This window comes from Conger conger, chromosome 8 (assembly GCF_963514075.1).
Source record: "Conger conger chromosome 8, fConCon1.1, whole genome shotgun sequence".
NCBI lineage: Eukaryota > Metazoa > Chordata > Actinopteri > Anguilliformes > Congridae > Conger > Conger conger.
The window spans coordinates 22,682,006-22,699,278 of NC_083767.1; positions in this window are offsets into that span (position 1 = coordinate 22,682,006).

Consider the following 17,273-nt stretch of genomic DNA (forward strand, 5'->3'; position numbering starts at 1 on the left):
CCAACACCCACTGGAAACGTGCTTGACTTTGTTCCGAGAATGTGGACACAGCTCTCACTTTGGTTATACAGGGACTGAATGGCTCGTAACAACGGCCCCGGTACCCCATACTCCCGCAGTACACCCCACAGGGTTCCCCAGGGGACACGGTCGAAAGCCTTCTCCAAGTCCACAAAGCACATGTGGACTGGATGGGCAAACTCCCATGACCCCGCCAGCAACCCCACCAAGCTAAAGAGCTGGTCCACTGTTCAACGACCAGGACGGAAGCCGCATTGCTCCTCCTGAATCCGAGGTTCGACCGTCGGTCGGAGCCTCCTTTCCAGCACTCTAGAGTAAGCTTTCCCAGGGAGGCTGAGGAGTGTGATACCCCGATAATTGAAGCACACCCTCCGGTCCCCCTTCTTAAAAATGGGGACCACTACCCCGGTCTGCCACTCTGCAGGTACTGTCCCCGACCTCCACGCGACACTGAAGAGGTGTGTCAGCCAAGACAGCCCAACAATGTCCAGAGCCTTCAGCATCTCAGGGCGAATCTCATCCACACCCGGCGACTTGCCACTGAGGAGCTTTTTGACTACCTCAGCAACTTCCGCCAGGGATATAGGTGCAGATTCCCCCAAGTCTTCAGGCTCTGCCTCTTTCACAGAAGATGTGTTGTTCGGGTTCAGGAGCTCCTCGAAGTGCTCTTTCCACCGCCCGACAATATCCCCAGTCTGGGTCAGCAGTTCTCCTCCCCTGCTGAAAACAGCCTGAGACAAGCCCTGCTTTCCCTTTCTGAGTCGTCGGATGGTTTGCCAGAACTTCCTCAAGGCCAACCAAAAGTCCTTCTCCATAGCCTCCCCGAACTCCTCCCATACCCAGGTTTTTGCTTCAGCGACTGCCGAAGCCGCAGCCCTTCTGGCCACCCGGTACCTATCTGCTGCTTCAGGGGACCCCCGGGCCAGCCAAGCCCGAAATGCCTCCTTCTTCAGCTTGACGGCCTCCCTCACCGCTGGTGTCCACCAGCGGGTTCTTGGGTTGCCGCCCCAACAGGCACCGATGACCTTCTGGCCACAGCTCCTGCTTGCCGCCTCTGCAATGGAGGCTTTGAACATGGCCCACTTGGACTCCATGTCCCCAGCTTCCCCCGGGATGCGTGAGAAGTTCCTCCGGAGGTGGGAGTTGAAGACCTTGCGAACAGGGGCCTCCGCCAGACGTTCCCAGTTCACCCTCACCACACGTTTGGGTTTACCGGGTCTGTCCGGCAGCCTCCCCGGCCACTTGATCCAACTCACCACCAGGTGGTGATCAGTTGACAGCTCTGCTCCTCTCTTCACCCGAGTGTCCAAGACATACTGTCGGGAGCGGGAAAAGCACCAGCTGACTCCCGCCCCCTCCACGGGTTCCTATTGTTCTTATGCAGAACCCACCCACCACCACTCTGCTGTCCACTACATGCTGGAATTGCCGCACTGTCCGCCCTCAGCGTCCTCGCTGTTCCTCCAATAGGGAGTGAGCTTGTGCTGGCTCCGGTCCTGGTCCGCCCGGTGCTTTTCCGCCGCATGGAAGACTCACAGTTTCCTCCGCCCTCGTCAGGGTGAGTGTAGTCCCACTGCGTCTTTCCTCCAAGTCGCATGGTCTTTGCCGCGGCACTAGTCCCGCTCCACACCATGCTGCTCCACCGGAATCGCCCAGCGCTGCCCCCAAACCCGACAGCCGGCACGTCACATGCGTAGATCCATGTGCACACCGAGCCCCACCCAACTCTGGCAAATCCAGCCCAGCCACCAGGCTCCTGGCACTACGGCCGCAGGTCTGATGATACGACCACAAAGTCGATCATTGATCTTTGGCCTAAGGCGCTCTGGTACCAAGTACACTTATGAGCTACCCTATGCTCGAACATGGTGTTTGTTATCGACAATCCATGACCAGCACAGAAGTCCAATAACAAGACACCGCTCAGATCAGGCAGGCCATTCCTCCCAATCACCCCCTTCCAGGTTTCTCCGTCATTGCCCACGTGAGCGTTGAAGTTGCCCAGCAGAACTATTGAGTCTCCGGGTGGCACTCTTTCCAGGATGCCGCCCAGTGACTCCAAGAAGGCCGAATACTCTGAACTGCCGTTAGGTGCATAAGCACAAATGAGAGTCAGAGCTTTCCCCCCAGCGACACGTAGTCGCAGAGAGGCGACCCTCTCGTTCCCCGGGTGGAACTCCAACACACTGGCGCTCAGCCGGTGGCTTGTGAGTATCCCCACACCCGCCCGGCGCCTCTCACCTTGAGTAACTCCAGAAAAGAACAGAGTCCAGCCCCTCTCCAGGAGTTTGGTTCCGGAACCAGTACTGTGCGTGGAGGTGAGCCCAACTATATCTAGTTGGTACCACTCCGGTTCCTTCCCCACCAGAGAGGTGACGTTCCACGTCCCCAGAACCAGTCTGCGACGCCGAGGATCAGCACGCACGGATCCCCACCTTTGCCTACTGCCAGTTGGGCAAAGCACCTGACTCCGGTGCCGACCCCTGCAGGTGGTGAACCCACAGGGCGGCGACCTCACGTGACCAGTTCGGGCTGTGCCCGGCCGGGCCCCATGGGATAAGGCCTGGCCACCAGATGCCCGCCGACGAGCTCCCCTCCCTGGTCTGGCTCCAGAAGGGGGCCCCGGTTTCCCTTTTCTGGGCGAGGTAACTGGGTCATTGTGTGGCCGTATCATGGAGTCTTTGAATCGCTCTTAGTCTGGCCCCTCCCCCGGGACTAATTTGCCTTGGGAGACCCTACTGGGGGCTAATAGTGCCCACGACAACATAGCTCCCAGGATCACCGGGACACACAAACCCCTCCACCACGTTAAGGTGGCGATTCCTTGGAGAGGACATTCTAAACACATTAAATAATATCAGAGTACAATCAAAGACTCAAGAAGAATTAAAAAATGCGCATTGTTCTCTTCACTTTCTGAAACCTGAATATTTTGACCTGAACATTATTTGATTAAACTAGTGGAAAAGAGTCCTGCTCAATGTCTTCAAGGTCATCTTGATATGCCACCTAAGCCGGTATTAGCACATAGTAGACTCGCATTTAACGAGTCAGTTATTGTGCTGGTTCTGGGTTCTCATTGTGATCAGAAAAGGTAAGGAAGGGGTCTGCGCGCTAGTGTGTGTACACTGCACTTCCTGTAGGTTCTTATGTTCTTTGTTTCTTTTTGTTTTCGGCTCGTGTGAGTCCGTGGGTGAGGGACGTTGTCCCTGGTATTTTGTATTTTGGTTTGTGTGTTTTTTTCGGAGCTGCAACTCCTGAGTCTTTATTTTTGTTCGCCCAGTCTTTTATACTGGGTTGTACTTTTATTTTGGGTTTTCCCCGGTCCGGGGTAAGAGTGCTAGCCTTTACGCACACATTTTTGGTTGTGATTTTCGCCCTGGTTTTGTAGGGTAGTTTTTATTTTCAGAGCCGTTATTTGGGGCTCTTCCTTTTATTTGTGCGGAGTTGTCTCCGTGTTCAGTGCTGTCTCCTCTACCCCCCGGGGTCTTAGTGGCGGGCACGTTTGTGTGTCTGCTTACAAGGGATTACCCCTTAGTCGCACCTGGCTCTCCGCACCTCCTCAACCTCACAGGGCTGGTTCAGTCCCACCCACTTCATGAATATTCATTTTTTATTACTATATTTTATCATGGAAGTAGTTGACCAGAAATGGGGACCAAACAATGCTTTGTATAAGACAGGCATATTCAAGACGGGGGGACATTGCGTCAGCCCAAGCCATCCATCTATCCATCCATCCATTATCTGAACCAGCTTATCCTGAACAGGGTCGCAGGGGGGCTGGAGCCTATCCCAGCATACATTGGGCGAAAGGCAGGAATACACCCTGGACAGGTCGCCAGTCCATCGCAGGGCCCACACACCACACACTCACACACTCATACACTCATACCTACGGGCAATTTAGGCTCTCCAATCAGCCTAACCTGCATGTCTTTGGACTGTGGGAGGAAACCGGAGTACCCGGAGGAAACCCACGCAAACACGGGGAGAATATGCAAACTCCGCACGGAGAGGCCCTGGCCGACGGGGATTCAAACCCAGGACCTCCTTGCTGTGAGGCAGCAGTGTTACCCACTGCACCATCCGTGCCGCCCAGCCCAAGCCAGTTTGACTTTAATGTCATTTTACACCTACTTGCTGTTGTGTCATTTGAATGAATTGGTTCTGGTCTGATTCTTCTGTTATTCCCAACTGGCTGTGTACAGTATAGACTGTAACAAAGTAAGGTGGGTGCCTTAGTATGAGGTAATTACCCACAAACAATAGATAATGTACTCACACTTCTATTTAATGAAACACATTTTAATGGTGCAGGTGGAACACAATGTACAGTAGAGATAGGATATGTCCTTATTGAGGGCAATAAGGGTCTCTTCTATTCAATTATCTTCCATGTGTATGAGTCTCAACAAAGAAGAACATTTTTTAAAGGCTAGAACATTACAAAGCATGTCATTTGGTCACATATACAAAGCATTTACTTTCTATATGGGGTCATTGTATAAGTGTTCACATCCTGACATCTGTTTCAACAGATTCTACCACCACCAGACACAACAAGCTTCAAAACAACAACGCAGAATGTGTTAGCAGATGTCAGAAACACATTGACCGGTATGTCTGGCAATGTTGAGAAGTTTTCTGTCGTATAGTAAGATGCAATGTAACATCCTTTACTTGCAAGAGACACAATGATAGAGTGAGAACAACCACCCAAGAATACCTGGTATGGTAATGGCTATCAAGAGACCTTATCAGTATGACAGTGGTACAGTATACTCGTAAAAAGAAGGATTGGAGATAGAAGCTGCCTCAAAAACTGATGATAAAGACATCAAATCCAGTATATTTGAGCAGTGTAGTTGTAACTGTTACGACCTGGTTTAGGGCCAGGCTGTGACAAAAAACCTAAATAAACCTCAGCTAATCTTCAAAAGCTTACCGGGCTCGAACTGGCGTGTAGCCAACCCCCAACAAAGATCAGGTCTCTTTCCAGAATTGTCTTCAAAAATAACAAAGCAAAATTACAATCTGTCCCGTTGGAAGGATGAAATCCAGCTGGAAACTCCACTATAAGGCAAGCAGAGGGGCAAATCAAAGGCACAGTCAGGGTGGGCGAACATGGTCGAGCATGAGTGGGGCACTGGGGCGAACAGATCAAAAAGGGCTGGTCAGGGATCACGTGGATCGCGGGATGGAGTAGACGCAACGAGGGAAAGCTCCGTCTTTATTTAGCTAATTTATCTATTTCAACTCGACCAAACATTTATTTTGAGTGGCAACTCCAGTTTTGGCCCAACCAGGCAGTGGAACGTGGCATGAATCAAACTTTACACAAAAAAAAAAGATAGGCTAAAACACAGCTTTTTGCCTCAAAATGGCGGACAAAACAGAGCCAATTATCTCCCTCAGTGTGCTGAGAACCGAGCTGCAAGCATCACGAAAGGCAGTGCTTAGTGACATTAAATCTGAAATAGCCAACCTTCGCAAAGAGATTAAACAAGACTTCTCATCTCTCCGCGAAGAAACCAAAGCAGACATATGCAGCATTCGCTCTGAGCTAGCAAGCGAGCTATCTTCACTCCGAGCGGCACGGTTTCCAGAGAGCAGTCGGAAATGGGCAAAGCTTTGAGTGACACCATGGATCGAGTCGGAGCACTTGAAGAAACCCAGGACTCGATAGGAAAAGAATACAAAAAACTACAGGAAAAATGCATGGACCTCGAAAACCGGAGCCGGAGACAAAACCTGAGGCTGATCGGCATTGAGGAGGGAGCCGAAGCCGGGCAACCTACAAAGTTTGCCGCCGCTTTCTTCCCCGAGGTGCTAGGGGAGAACAACTTCGAGGCCCCGGTGATTATTGATCACGCACACAGATCACTGGCACCAAAACCCAAAAGAGGAGAGAGGCCTCGTGCTATGGTTATTCGCCTACATTACTATTCGGACAGGGAGAAAATTCTTGGTCTGTCTGATAGGCCGCCTAACCTACAGAGGAGCCCCGGTGCACATCTTCCCAGACGTGAGCCCAGAGGTGGGCAAGCTGCGCGCCGCATTCAAGCTGGTGAAGGCAAAGCTACGAGAAGCCAAAATAGACTACAGTCTGTATTATCCAGCCAGGCTTACACTCACCCTGAATGGCATCAGGTAGTCATTCGACACTCCCAAAGCTGCTGAGGAGTTCTATAACAAGAAGATCGTCTCAACGGAGCAGCAGGATGGCTGATAAACTCTTGCAAAACACTCAGCTGGCTGGCGGCTAGCTGTTGAGCTAATAAGTTTTCAATACAAAACGCAGCCGAACAGCATGACTTGATGCTAACACCGGGTGCCTACTATCACCAACATTATATCAACAGTTAATGTCAAATGCAGATTGCACAAGGTATGTTATTGAGTGATAAATGGATGTCATGGTGATACACAGAGCTGAGCTGATCTAAGGATATTGTTCATCACTGTATATATATACAGTGGTGTGAAAAAGTGTTTGCCCCCTCCTGATTTCTTATTTTTTTGCATGTTTGTCACACTTAAATGTTTCAGATCATCAAACAAATTTAAATATTAGTCAAAGACAACACAAGTAAACACAAAATGCAGTTTTTAAATGAAGGTTTTTATTATTAAGGGAGAAAAGAAATCCAAACCTACATGGCCCTGTGTGAAAAAGTGATTGCCCCCCCTGTTAAAACATAACTGTGGTTTATCAAACCTGAGTTCAATTTCTCTGGCCACACCCAGGCCTGATTACTGCCACACCTGTTCTCAATCAAGAAATCACTTAAATAGGACCTGCCTGACAAAGTGAAGTAGCCCAAATGATCCTCAAAAGCTAGACATTATGCCGAGATCTAAAGAAATTCAGGAACAAATGAGAAAGAAAGTAATTGAGATCTATCAGTCTGGAAAAGGTTATAAAGCCAATTCTAAAGCTTTGGGACTCCAGCGAACCACTGTGAGAGCCATTATCCACAAATGGCGAAAACGTGGAACAGTGGTGAACCTTCCCAGGAGTGGCCAGCCGACCAAAATTACCCCAAGAGCGCAGCGACGACTCATCCAAGAGGTCACAAAAGACCCCACAACAACATCCAAAGAACTGCAGGCCTCACTTGCCTCAGTTAAGGTCAGTGTTCATGACTCCACCATAAGAAAGAGACTGGGCAAAAATGGTATCTTGTATCTTTATGGATGTCAGTACACATGCTTAGTGCTTTTCCTTTATCTTCCAACTTAGATTATGGCTAGTATTAATGAAAGGGTATAAGTCTGGTGCAATTTACCACATGGAACTGTAGGGGTCTGACTGGGGCAGTGAAGCATGGAAATATATTTGCTCATCTTAGGAGGTTGGGGACAGACATTGCCTTCCTGCAGGAGACACATTTGAAAAATCACAGAATCACACTCTCCTGCGCAAAAACTGGGTTGGCCAGGTATTTCACTCCCATTTTAATTCCAAATCCAGAGGTACTGCTATAATTATTAGTAAGAATGTTCCCTTTATATCATCTGATATCATCCCAGATCTACATGGCAGATATGTTATAGTCACTGGCAATCTTTATAACATCCCGGTGATCTTAGCCAGTATTTATGCTCCCAATCATGATGATGAGCAGTTTATCTCTTCTTTTTTGGCCACTCTACCCAATCTTGACACCCACCAACTGATTTTAGGTGGCGATTTCAATTTTGTTCTCAACCCAAGGCTAGATAGATCATCGGACAGGACACAGGCTCTTACTAAATCAGCGAAAGTGATAAATTCATTCATGGATACGTGTAAAATAACAGATCCCTGGCAATTTATGTACCCACCCCAGCGTAAATACTCATTTTTTTCACCCATTCACCACACCGTCACAAGGATTGATTATTTTCTCCTTGATTTTAAATTTCTCTCTTTAGTGAGACACTGTGATTATGAAGCGATTGTGTTATCCGATCATAGCCCCCTTGTTTTTAAATTGACATTTCTTAACAAGCACATGCCCAAAACCTGGAGATTTGATAACTCGCTATTATCTAGCAAAGGTTTGGTTCAGGATATAAAATCCCAAATACAGTTCTATCTCTCGACAAATGATACACCAGATGTTTCTAAAAGCACACTCTGGGAAGCCCTAAAGGCTTATGTTCGCGGGCAGATTATTTCTCTAAAAGTATCGGCCATGCGAGTGAGAATTGAGCAGTGAAATACTTTATCTGATAAAATTCTTAATCTTGATCGACAATACGCAGTCTTTCACTCACCCGAACTGTACAAAGAAAGGGTCTCCCTCCAAACTGAGTTCAAGATACAACTACTTTGATGACACAAGCCCGTCACAGATTCTATGAACATGGCGAAAAGGCAAGCAAAGTTCTAGCACTTCAAATCAGAGAATCAGCTGCTTCTAGATTAATCACAAAGATTCGTACTAGTTCTGGACAATAACAATAAACCAACAAGAAATTAATGATGAATTTAAATCGTTTTACTCCAATTTATATTCTACAGATTCGGCCGGCGATCCTAAATTAATTGATGATTTTCTCAACAAATTAGATATACCTTCCATAAATCGGGAAGATAGGGGACAACTCGAGGAAGCGATTACCCTGGAAGAAATACAACAAGCTAAATGTAATTTGCAAAGCTCGAAAGCTCCGGGCCCAGACAGGTACACAGCAGAATTTTACAAAGCATTTACTTATTTCAAACTTACTTATTACTTATTTAAACTTATTTCTCCTTTGTTACTTCAAGTATTTAATGAATCTCTCAGAACAGGTTCCCTGCCACCAACATTTTATCAAGCCAGCATTTCTTTACTTCTTAAAAAAGAAAAAGACCAGCTCAATCCAAGTTCATACAGAGCCTTCTGGATGTAGATGTAAAATTGTTAGCCAAGATTCTAGCTACACGATTGGAGAAAGTGCTCCCAACAGTGATATCCTCTGACCAAACAGGTTTTTATTAAAGATAGACATTTATGTTTTAATCTTAGGCGTTTGTTTAACATTATTTATTCTTCCAGCTCAAACCCACATAGTCCTGAGGTGCTCATATCTCTCGACGCAGAGAAGGCTTTCGACAGGTTCGAGTGGGACTTTCTCTTCTCGACCCTGTCGAAATTTGGAATTAATTAATTAATTTCAGGAGCTTAATTAATTAATTTCCTGGATAAGATTACTTTATGCCTCGCCTTTGGCCTCTGTTCATACGAACGAGTTTAGATCCAAATATTTCCCTTTAAGCCGCTCCACTAGACAAGGATGTCCTCTCTCTCCGCTTCTTTTCGCTCTGGCTATTGAGCCACTCGCTATTTCTTTACGTACCTCAAATAGTTACACTGGTATCAACAGGGGAGAAGGGGAACATAAGGTGTCGTTATACGCGGATGATTTATTGTTGTATATTTCCAACGCTCCATCATCCATTCCTAGTATCCTATCTATCTTAGAAGGTTTTGGAAAGGTTTCAGGGTACAAGCTCAACCTTTCCAAAAGTGTTTTATTTCCCATCAATGCTAGTGCCCAGCGACAATCATTTAGCTCCTTCCCATTCTATGTAGTAAGTCAGTTTCGCTACCTAGGGGTGACTGTTACCAAAACCTTCTCTAATTTATTCAAACAAAACTTTGCAGGACTTCTTGATCGTACAGAACAAGATTTTGTTAAGTGGTCGAATCTTCCTATTTCACTGGCTGGCCAAATTAATATAATTAAAATGAACACCCTTCCGAAATTTTTGTTCCTCTTTCAAAGCATTCCAATTTTCATCAAAAACACTTTTTTCAAGAATCTGGATAAATTAATCTCCAAATTTATTTGGAATAAAAAGACCCCCTGAATAAGGAAAGATTTCCTACAAAGACCCAAGACGGAGGGCGGAATGGGACTACCCCATTTCTACTATTGGGCATGCAATTTACGGGCACTCTCCTTTTGGCCTCAAGATCAAATGCCTGCCTGGCTCCATATTGAGGGGAAATGTTGCTCCCCAACTTCCTTATCGGCTCTACTCTTCTCAGCATTGCCCTCCACTCTCTCATATCCTTTAAATAATCCAGTAGTCTCACACTCCCTCAGAATTTGGTCTTCAATAAGAAAGCACTTTGGGTGGCATTCCGGCTCCCTTCGTGCTCCTATAATTGTGAATCATTCATTTACTCCCTCTCTCTCTGACGCAATATTTCATGAGTGGCACAGAAAAGGTATCCGCACCTTTCAAGATGTTTTTATTGAGGATATATTTCTATCATTCCAACAGCTACAAACTGAACTTGTTTTGCCCCACTCGGATCATTTTAGATTTTTGCAGCTGCGAGACTTCGTCAAACACAACACTCCGTCCTTCCCCAACATCCCAGACAGTTCACCAATGGATTCTATATTTTTGTCAAATCCGCTAACAAAAGGAGGCATTTCCACTATTTATAATACACTTTCATGTCTAAATTGCACCACCTCTCTGGATTATCTAAAAACAGCCTGGATAAATGACCTAGGAGTGGCCATCACGGATGAACTTTGGTCGAAAGCTCTGACATTGGTACACTCCTCCTCGGTTTGTGCGAGACATGCGCTCTTGCAGTTTAAAGTGTTACATCAATTACACTTTTCAAAGGAAAAGCTCTGTAAAATGTATAAGAATATAAACCCTGCATGTGATAGATGTGGACAGTCACCAGCATCACTAGCCCATATGTTCTGGCACTGCCCAAGTTTAACAACATACTGGCAAAAACTTTTCCAATCTTTTTTGGACATCATAGGAAGAGTGATCGATCCTAATCCATTGATGGCAGTCTTTGGTGTTAAAGAACATGGTGTCTTGCTATCCAGCTCTCAATATAATATGATGACATTTATATGCCTTCTAGCACGCAGACTGATATTATTAAACTGGAAGCAAGCTCAACCTCCAACTTGCTCTAACCTTATGAGAGATGTTATGCAACACTTGCATTTGGAAAAAATAAAATTCTCATTGAGAGGATGTGAAGACAAATTTTACCGGATCTGGCAACCCTTTATCGATCACTTTAGCAAAGATTAGTCAACCCTTCCCTCAAACTAGCCTGTTTTAAATATGAAAGCATTACCGACTTACTTGATATCCACTTTCTTTTCCTCTTTCCTTTTTTTGTATTTATTTATTTATTTATTTATTTATTATTATTATTATTATTTTTTTTTTTCTCTTCTTTTATCTTTGTTGTCTGTATTTGGGCTGAATTTGCTAGAAATAAGTTACTCCTTTGTGAAACAGCCCACTTATTTGCAGGACATAGAATGCTACACTCTTGCATTTTAATGTTTATTTCTGCCCAGTCTTTGTTTTATGTCTTCTTAATACTTGAAATATTGTATGTATGTCTGTTTGTTTAACCCCAATAAAGAGTTGTTAAAAAAAAAAGGGCTGGTCAGGAATTAGGGATGCAAGGGTCAAAATCCAATCAGCAAACACATCAAAACGGGCTAGGCGAGAGTCAAAGTCGAACACAAATACAGTCATACAGAAGTCAATGAAGCAATCACTAATTCACATCATATTATAGGCGCTTAGTCTAATACTATAAGCTACTGAGATGCCTAACCACCGGGCAGCCTGGCTGACGCACTGCTATGTTACTTGCGATATGGCTGTTGTTGGTGTGAATAAAGGTAGTCCGACTGCTGTCTTTCAGGTGCGGAAAGTGTCCATTTATTCCTCCGTGGTATTATTGTGACTACAGCATGACATGGTTCAAACACAAAACAAAAGAAGCACCAAACATTTCATCGCTAGCTTAGCATAGCGTACCGAAGCATTCAAAGACCATTGCAACTTCCGGGGTCAAACACCTGTTGCGCTCAGGTGAAGACAACACCTATATAGACTCCAGGTGAGCCCAGGTAATGTGTCACAGCGACACCCCATGGACACAAAAAACCCACACCTCAATATAAACACAGAAATAATCATCAGACCAGATTTGGCTCTTACACACCGGCCCCTAATTGTTAGTGGCAGGCAGACATTAACAATTCAAAAAACAAAACAAAATGCAATATAAAGAGCCAAATGTTATAGTATGGTACAGCACAGTTTACACTCCATGTACCAAACAGAGCTTTGTTACTGGTCTCTCCAGGATGTTGGATTTGGTCTGCAATCTCACGGAATGCACAAGCCCGTGTCGATCTGGGAAGACCTCCAGAATCTTGGCGAGTGGCCAGGAGCCATGAGGAGCTGAAGCATCCACTCTAACAGCCAGAACTGCTGCTGTCAACTCAAGCCGAGGAATTGTTACAGCCTTCAGTGGTGTTACTCTGGCTTTACCGAGCAGGAAGGTGACTTGGATGTGATTTTCCTGACTCAACATCCGTACGTATGTTACTGTTCCATACCCGCCCTCGCTGGCGTCGGCAAAGTGATGTAGCTGGGCATATCTGCCCTCTCCAAAATCCACCGGCTTGATGCACCTGCTCACATTAAACTCTGCCAACACTCATCCAACCACTTTCTCCATTTGTGTAAAATTTCCTGTGGCAAAGCGTCATCCCAGCCACATCCTCTCCTACAGAGCTCCTGCTGCATCATTTTGGCAGGCAATGTGACTGGTGCCAGGAAACCCAGAGGATCATACACTGAACTATTAATCGAGAGCATGCCACGTCTGGTGAAAGCCTGCTGCTTCATCTCCAACTTGAATCTAAAAGAGTCTGTCTCCACACACCACAGAAGACCCCGAGCCCTTTCAACTGGGAGTTTTTCTCGGTCCAAATCCAGCTCCTTTAGGTCCTTGGCCCTTTGCTCCTCTGCGATGGCTTGCAGAACTGCACGGCTGTTGCTAATCCACTTTTCCAAGATGAAGCCTCCCTTCTGACACACAGCAATAAGACCTCTCATCATCTGGATAGCTTCTCCTTCAGTGGCTGAGCTTTTCAAACAGTCGTCCACGTAGAAATTCTGTTTAACGGACTGGACCACCTCGTCCGTGAACTCAGACTGGTTGTCATCAGCAGCCTTCCTCAGTGCATAGCTTGCACAGCTAGGAGATGACACGGCGCCGAACAGGTGGATGGTCATCCTATATTCCACCAGGTCCTTTGTGACATCTCCACCTGGCCACCAGAGAAAGCGAAGAAAATCTCTATCCTCTTCAGCAACCTTCACCTGGTGGAACATGGCTTGAATATCTCCCATGAAAGCAACAGGTTCCTGTCTGAAGCGAGTCAGGACACCCAGCAGTGAGCTGGTGAGGTTAGGGCCCTGCAAGAGTTGGCTATTCAATGAAGCCCCTTGGAATGTAGCCCCACAGTCGAACACCACACAAAGGGATCCTTTCTTCGGATGGTGGACGCCGTGGTGAGGGATGTACCACACCTTTCCTGGCTCGCAAAACAGTTGTTGCTGAGGTACCCGCTCTGCCTAGGTCTTATTGATGAGCTGGCTCATGTACTCTGCATATTCCTGATGCAAGCGTTCATTGTTAAGGAACCTTTTCCTCAAACCTTGAATCCTTTGCCTGGCCACTGCAAAGTTGTTGGGCAGACAAACGCCATTGTTCTTAAAGGGCAACTTCAAACAATACTTCCCCTCCTGAAGTACAACTGACTGCTCCATGATCTCCAGAAACTTAACGTCCCCTCTGGACATTTCCTTCTCCTCCTTGGCTCTTTCGTTGAAGTCGTGGTTGTACTGATTAGACAGCATTTCTTCCAGTTTGCACACGGAGATCCTGTTCACCGTAGCAGAAGGAAGTTCAGTCTCCAACGAAGCACTGTTTCCATTCAGTGGACCGTTAACGACCCACCCCAGCACTGTCCTAATAGCGTACGGGCCATTCCCGCGACTGTTGATGACCTCCCATGGTTCCAATATCCTGGGAGTGTCTGTTCCAATCAACAGGTCAACTTTTGCTGCAATGCTTGGGATGTGTACCTTTCCCAGGTATGGCCATTTAGCCAAGTCCTCAGGCGTCACCATGTTGTCAGTGGTGACACCGGCATCCTCTTCTGAGTGAGTACATCTGGAAGAACATGAAAATCGTTGCTGTCCAAGCCTGAAACCTCCAAACCAGTCAACAAGTAGGCTGGCATAACCGCCTCCTGACCCATGGTACGCAGCATGAAGTTCGTTCTTCTGCCTGCGATGTTCAGTCTCTGCATCAAATGCTCAGAGCAGAAGGTGGCTGAACTGCCAGGATCCAAAAAGGCGTAGGTGGTTATGATGGTATTTCCTTTAGCAGACTTCACCTTTACCAGGAGGATAGATAGCACGCACTGATCCCTACCGGCCCCTGTATGACCACGTGGTGAATGAAGTAGGCTGCTGACTTGTTGGAGCCGTTTGCCGTTTGATGCGCTTGGCCACAAACCTTGCATGTCAGACGACTCGCAATGCCGACTCATGTGGCCGACACCCAAGCATGCAAAGCAAACACCCCTCTCCCTCAACAAGTCAATTTTCTCCTTGTGTTTCTTTGATGAGAACTGTTTACACTCCTCCAACATGTGATTATGAATGCAGCACAGACATCCAAACTTGTCTGTTTTCCTTGTGTCTGATGACAGCTCCTTACCTCCTTCTGGCAAATGCATTGAGGTTACTGTTGTGGCGACAATGTTTCCCTTCACCCTATGGCTGGTGTGGGTGGGCTGTGACTTGTAGCTTGATTGTGGTGCATATCTGGGCTGTGATTTGTAGCTTGGATGTGGTGCGTAGCTGGGCTGTGACTTGTAGCTAGGTTGTGGTGCATTGCTAGTGAGAGACCTTATCCCAGCAAACCCAGTGGCCGGGTCCTGTATGTTGCCGAACAGAGGGTCGGACAGAATTCGGACTTGCCATTCCATAAACGCAACAAGATCAATGAAGTGAGCTCTAATGCTCGTCTTCTCCATGATGTCATAAGCCCTGGCCCTCCATTGCTCCCTCAACTTGAATGGCAATTTAGCGACGATGGCTCTCATATTCGCCGGCATGTCCAGTTCCTGCATGTACTGGATGTCTCCCATTACGTTGCAGCAGCCACGCAAAAATAAGGCATATGCCTGAAGTGACGTTACCTCCTCTGACTTCACTGGTTGCCAAGCCAGTGCCCTTTCCATGTATGCAGTCGCAATAGTGTACTGATTTCCGAAATGCTCCTCCAGAAGGTCTTTCGCCACTGTGTGGCCATGCTCAGGCTCCATGTGCTGACAGCTTCGCACCAATTCCTGTGGCTGTCCTCTTGTGAATTGTTCCAGGTAGTAAAGGCAGTCTGCCTTTCCTGCCTTTCCCTCCACGTCGTGCTCCAAGGCCTTGACAAATGCTCTGTACTGGAGAGGGTCGCCCTCAAAGACGGGAATGTCTCGTGGCGGCAGAGATAGTGACTGCTGTTGATGCACCAGAGCAGCTGTGATTTCATTTTGCCTGCTCATGATGGTCACCATGTCTCCGGGCAGATTTTGTGTGAGTTGAGGGTGTGTTGTGAATTGTCCTTCCTCCTCGCTCAACTGTGCCGTTGCTGATTTGTGTTCTGCATGCTGTGATGTTCCACTTCCCAGTATGTTTTCCTGTTGCTCAGTGGGGGGGTATTGGTTTAAGATGGGTTTAAATGCTTGTGACTTGTCCTTTGGTCGCACGTCCATTAATGGTGCATGGGCTGGTGCCATTAACCATTGAGCTGAGCTGTATTGCTGCGTTGATTGCTGTGTCCTTTGTGTCCTTTGTGTGGGTTTGTATTCCTTTGCTGTTGGGTCCAAGATGGTGGTGGCTGCTTGCTGTTTCCTTTTCTCCCTTGTGAGGTATGAATTCATGGCGTTTGTGTGTGCTCGAGAGGTGCTTTTCTCATCAGGTGCCTGCAGCACTGCCAGCTTGGCGTCGTAGGCAGCTAGCTTGGTGTCCATCTCGAGTTGCTGTATTTTCCTCCTCAGCTGATGCTGTTGTTCCTCCAATACTTGCTTCTCCTTAAACGCTGCAGAGCGAGCAAGCAGTGCAGCTCTTTCTGCCTCTGCCTTTATGCGCGCAGAGGATGTGGTGCTGCTCCTACTGCTACGACTTGAATGCTTGCTCTCCTGATTGGAGATGCTGTCGTACAGATGAACATCATCCTCGACAGTTTTCTCACGCACAGTTGTGCTCAAAACATTTTCAACTTCACCTTCATGGTGTAAAAGCCATGTTTTTGCCTCAGCGACACAACCATCATTTGAAAGCATTTTAGCTTTAAACCATGTTTCTTGCTTTTCACCTTCATCATTTGGCATCAAACCCAACAGTTTTTCATGCACAGATTCAGATTCCCCACACACATCAAGCAATTCAGTGAGAGCGGTTTTTACCTGTGTTTTACCTGCATCATCATCAAAATCACTCGACACTAAACCTCCCGGGCGCAGCAGTCCCTCCCGTGGGCCCGTTCGCGCCTGACATGACGAAACGCCGAGTCAGTCAATTAATGAAGTTCACCGCGCAACGGACAGTTAATGAAAAGTCAGATGTATAAATGCCGGCGGTTCGGCAACCAATGCATTGGGTTTACTTATGTGTGCACACATTTAAATGGCCATAGTGTAGCGCTACACGATACCTTTATGCTGGGTGCCGTGATGATGATGCTGAAGGCTGCTCCACACCTAGCGTTAGCTCAGTTAGCCCCGTAGCTCCTCGGTGCTTTACCCCCATGGATGGCTGCAGACATCTGGCTCCATGGATGGCTGCGGGCATCCTCCTCCACAGAGTTAAGCAGCTCCCAATCGGCAGCTCTCCTGGTCCTCCTCTGGGCTGACTGACGTCTTTTAATGATAGCGTTAGCCGAAATCCAGGCAACTAACCGGCAACGTTTAACGCTAAAGCTGTCCGCCAGCTCTCCTGGTCCGCATAACGTTACCAAATGCATCCAAAAACGTTCAAAGTTGAAACAAAACAAAGTTTCAACCTTTGCGGGTCTTTGACTAATATTATAGGAGCTTAGTCTAATACTATAAGCTACTGAGATGCCTAACCACTGGGCAGCCTGGCTGATGCGCTGCTATGTTACTTGCAATATGGCTGTTGTTGGTGTGAATAAAGGTAGTCCGACTGCTGTCTTTCAGGTGCGGAAAGTGTCCATTTATTCCTCCGTGGTATTATTGTGACTACAGCATGACATGGTTCAAACACAAAACAAAAGACGCACCAAACATTTCATCGCTAGCTTAGCATAGCGTACCGAAGCGTTCAAAGACCATTGCAACTTCCGGGGTCAAACACCTGTTGCGCTCAGGTGAAGACAACACCTATATAG